We start from the raw sequence: 5644 nt of genomic DNA on the forward strand, positions 1-5644 counted from the left end.
GACACAAGAATATATACAAAAAAAAAAACAATCAACCAATCAAAGGGACTTTGAGGGTCCAAAATAGACAATTTTCTTAGAATATTAAATACATTTGTCTATTTTTGCCCCTCAAAGTCCCATTTTTTGGTTAAACGTAAGGAAACCTTGTTTTGTGTAAATAATCTAAATTGGGATGCGGTCAAGATTAATATAGTTAAACCAAAAAAGACATAAGACACAAGGATAAGGAACATAATGTCCATTTATTAGTATAATATAGAAAAGAATTGGCTTCCAGAGGCACTTCGCATTATTTTTAGTTGAGTCTTATAAATCTGCACACAAGAGCAAGTTAGAGACTAGAATGTAGCATATGTAGAATGTAGAGTGTGAAGATACCAGCATGTTTCCAGTTTGGCAAGGTTAGCTGAACTGGTGTCACCGGTTTGACAATCTGCGGGTGGTCATGGTATGGGAGGGATGATGAACTGATGAAGCAGCTTGGATTGACTGCAAAACGTCTTCACCATTAAAAAAACCAAGTCCATTTACAAACATGTGGGAGGGAGGTTTTAGGAATGGTCTATATGAGACAGACAGACTGTAGTCAGCTTGCAGGATCCATATTAGAGGATTAATTCATCACACATGTCCATATGTCTGTGCCTAGTCTGCAGGATGTGAATAATAGTCTTAGGGAATTCATAATCAGAACAGAGGGATCATTATATGTGATGCATTTAATATCATTGTTTGGGTTGTTAGAGGGATATATGTGCATTACCTAAATATGAGATGTGTTACCAGAAATATGACAATATGGTTCACATACATTGGGCCTGAATTATAAAAGCTCTCCAAGGCTGGAGAGGATACAATTTAATCAGTGAAGCTGGGTGATCCAGCAAACCTGGAATGAATCTGGACCAGGATTCAAAACATTTGCTAGCAAATAGCAAATGACTTTGAAGAAATCCATTCCAGGTTTGCTGGATCTGCCAGATTCACTGATGAAAGTGTATCTTCTCCAGCCTTGGATAGCTTTCATAAATCAGGTCCAGTATATATCAGAGTCTGGGCACACAAGGATGCAGAAAATATAAACTACATTGGATCTGTCCATTTCCCTAGTGGTCACCATGTATTCATACCTACCCACATTACTTGTTTTCTCATATAAGTCTACTGGGGAGTTGCTAAATTCATACAGTTTAATTCCAATGTAAAGCAACTGGTAATAGGGAACATATACTTGTTTTTTACTCATTTGGTTCTTTTTTTGCGTTATAATAGCAGTTGTCATGTTGTAGTATATAAAACTGTGTTCTAGTACTTCAATGTTATAATACTCTGACCCCAAGATGATACCTCTGGGTGAAAGTCTGGGCTCTATGGGCTGAATAGAGCTGTCCATATGAGAGCTGATGGGTTTTCTTTAAAAAAATATATGCTAAACCAATTATATTATAAATGCATCTGCACTTACAGCTTTCTCTTAGCTCTCTTTCAAAATCCTACAAATACCTGTTGATGCAATTGTAAAGTCAAATTTCCCACGGTAGGGTGGCAACAATGCTGCACTGCTCCTGAATTCAAAGCATTGTTGCCCCTCTTGTACTACATAATAATCTAAAATTATACATGGAATGTTTGTATCATTATTATTATTGCTGATTCACAAGGATGTCGATCAGCACCTGGCCACATCCAGTACTGCCTGCCACTTTTTGTCACTGGAACCCTCCACTGTGATCTGCAGTGTCTGGGAGGGGGAGCATGGAAGGGACAATGCAGGAATACTGGCTTAGCCAAGAGAGGTAAAATAAGTTTTTTATGACCCTTGTTCTTCATACTGGTACTTGGCATGAGTTCATACAAGAACCTTTAGCTGTACATTATCCAAATAATTCTAGTATAATATAATATTCTTTTTTTTTCTACATCATATGGTTTCGTGTTGTATGATGAGACGTGTTTGTGGAACTAGAGACAAACTTGCCCTATAACCACACAGGTAGCAGCTTACACCAGGATTCAGCCCTAAAGAGGTAACATATCTATCAACAATGTCAGCAACATGTGAACTGAACCTTTTCTATAGAATAGCACGCACACAGGAAAGTATTTTGTGTCATAAAGGAATGTGGGAAGATGTGCTAACACTGTAATGTCTTTGATGATCAGTAAACCTTCTAACTATTTGTGTCAGGTTATATGTTTGCATGGTATAAATGATATCTTATCTCTGCTTACTTTCTACTCAAATGAGCTGGTTTGGGATATAAGCAGAATTCCTATTACATTGTTTGATGTGGAATTCCAAAAAAGTAGAAAAATGATAACCTTTAGCATTTAAGTGTTTTTGTGAATTTCTTTGTAGCAAATTGAACGGCAAGTTTTTCTATGTTAATGTTGGAAAATATATTTTAAGGTTCAAGCTTTTGGAAACCTTTGGTTACATGATCTAGGGAAAGAACTAAGGAGCTCTGTGAGCTTGCACCTCAAAATATGTGTTACAGTATGTCATGGTACCATCGGGAGGGATAGTGGACCCTTCATGTCACCAGCCTAGTTGGCAGAGATGTGCACGGGGCACAGAGACTAAGCAGTTGCCCGGTCTTCACCAGAGCCTCTAGAGGTGAGGGTGTTGCACTGCGGATAACTGCCAGGTTTCAGTCCCCGTGCATGCAGGGGCAGGTGACCGCTGACAGATAGGAATCAGACGAGGTGCCGAAGCGTGAGACAGCAGCATGGTCAGACAAGCCAGAGGAGTCATGTGATCCGCAGACTCCTAACCGACCAGCAGAGGGAGTGCTGGTAAAGAGGCATTCTCAGGAGGTGTTCCCATGCCTGCCAGCAGCAGGTAAGTGCTTCAGTGCTTCTGCAAAACATTCTAGTTCTCCAAAGGGGCAGCTGACAGGGAATCATTGGACCTGGACCCGGAAGCGAGCAAGGACTGGGATCCCGGAGCAGACTGGCAGCAGGTGAGTGCAAGTTGGGTAAACCCGAGGGAGGCACAGATCCCCTGGACCTGTGTGAATCTGTGACAATATGTTTAGTTATTCACATAAGAGGTACTTTTGTTTTTACTTTGGTTCAACATAGTGAAATGTGTGCGGCTGTATGAGGTCCCTGGACCCTCATTAGCCAACAGGGGCCCCAAATCTGCTTAGCAGAGAGGACCAAGGTCAGTTCTGCATGGAGGCCCGCTGTTGGCTACATCCATCACTGGGTACAACACTTTACTTCTCCTCACCATCCAGTGTTCAACATTTTTCAAGTTGAGTGACAAGAAGCTGTAGGTGGGTGGTGGCCCTGTATTATGACCCAACTCTCCAGTAACCACTCAAAAACAGCCGGCTGGTTACTAAAAAGTGCCAGGTGGTGCACCCAGCTAAAAGGGTCTAAGGAGAACACCATCATCTCATTACTGAGTTGGATGTGTCTTGTACATGCATGGTAAAGCTCCTCTATTAGAAGGAGAGTAGATCAAAGTACTAATTAGGATAAACACATGGAAGGCCAATTACATAATATAATTGCACAAGGTAATTACAAAACATCTAATGTCAGTGTATACTGAACCTTATGTTTGATCCCATTAAACTGGGTGGGGCCCATGAACTAAAAACAAATCAGGACTTTAAAATATAATATAATAAAACTATATAATAATGCTATAATATGCATTAGCTTTAAAATTTGTTAGATAGAGGTGGTAGTTCTTTGGCGCAGAGATCCTAGCACTGAGAGAACAGTGCCTTACATATGGAAATATAATGGCTGAAGTGTTGGTCATGGGTTGACTTGCCCAATCATATCACCCACACCTTCCCTAGTGTAAGCCCCAACTTGGTTACAAATGTTCCTCTTCTGTGCTGGGAACCTCTGCCTGGATGGCCAACTGGTTTACAAGAAGTGTGAAAGAGCCCAACTAAGCCAAATTAGAACAACTACATATAACGAAATAGGATTGAGAGCATTCAACATCACCTGTTTTCCACTTTTAATGCCATTTTACAATCTCTGTGTTGATTTTTGACAAGTCAACCATGTAATTGTTTAACACAATTACATGGTTGACTCTAAGGTTTAACACTTATGCAAACTTCCTGCCACCAAGTATGGGATTATGTAACTAGAACAGGGTAGGTCAACAAATTTCACACCTCCTGATCCTAAACAATCATCATCTAATGTGTCATGTTCTATAGTGACTGGATTAGGGTTTTTGAGCTGAGGGGTATTTCCTACACTGGAAGAACTAATAATGAACTAATGATTTCATGTCCAGTTAAATATGATCTTGAACCGGTCTGAATGAATGTTGTGAGGTTCATCATGTCGGAATGATGCTGCCACGAGAGTTGTGCAGTTTTTGTTGTATATGGTTTCCAGAGAGATTGAAGCTGTGTGTGTATTAAAAGGATGAGCTGAGGCATTTGGATTCTTTTGTATTGTTTGGCAGCCAATAAGGAAGAAACATTTCATCATACAGATAAACAAAACCGCACTTCAATTGATGCTTTCTGTCTGATTAGTAGGATTAGATGAACAAGTAACAACATAATTGCAAGTTATGTCAGGTAATCTCTGTCATTTTCTGGACACTTGGATGTAAAATCTCTGATTTGAAAAAGGAAGTATTTTTAGGTGAAACTGATATTGAAATGACAAAAGCAGGCAAAGTGACAATAGCAGCAATGAATAGGACAAGGAAGACCATTCCAGAGAGTCGGGGCAGCTCTAGAAAAGTCTTGGAGCCATGCGTGTGATGAGGTTATGAGTGAGGAAATCATTATTAGGTCATTTCTTGAAGGCAAAGCACAGGCGCTTGAATTTGATTTTAAGGTGAAATGGAAGCCAATGAAGAGAACTACAAAGAGAGACGGCAGAAGAGGAGCCGTGGGAAGGATGGATGAGTCTGGCTGCAGCATTCATAATAGATTGTGGAGGAGAGAGTCAAGATTTTTTTTGTAAATGATTGCAATACGTTGAAATTTGAATGAATAAAAAGTGAAAGTGTTAAGAAAGTGTTTCCAGCTACCAGTCAAATTCTTTATGGCCCCCTGAAAAATGAGCAGCAACACATACACATAATACTGACTCATGGCCACTATGCTTTTGTGAAATACTAGCTACATGAAATATTGGCGGTTGTTGTATTTAACCGTTTGCAGCTCATGCAGAGATCACACTGTGTACTTTGTTTTATGGTTTTATATCATATCAGTGGCGCGTTATTTAAAAGCAGCTGCCTGTCAGTTACATTGCACTTTACCTGGGTCACTCCCCACGCACACGGCTGGAACATGTGAAAGGTGATCCATTATTTATTCACCCAGATCTACCTCTTCATGTCCCAGAAGCTGCAAATACAACAAGGGCTGAATGTTTTATTTCTTCAGCAAACTAACCCCGGCAATTCTCACCTACACTGACACTGAGCCTATTAAGATTTCATACTTCATGAGAGTCTTTTTAGCCCTGAAGAACCCTTGAAATAATTTGTAGATCTCAGAAAACTTCTAACAATTATAATGTCTATTAACAATTGTAGAGAAAGGAATAAATGAAAGAAAATAATTCTTTTTCTATTGTATTTTCTGTGTATCAATCCTAGGCCTGTTCTATATTAGAAATATATTTGTGTAGTTAAATA

Source organism: Pyxicephalus adspersus, chromosome 3, assembly GCF_032062135.1.
Source record: "Pyxicephalus adspersus chromosome 3, UCB_Pads_2.0, whole genome shotgun sequence".
NCBI lineage: Eukaryota > Metazoa > Chordata > Amphibia > Anura > Pyxicephalidae > Pyxicephalus > Pyxicephalus adspersus.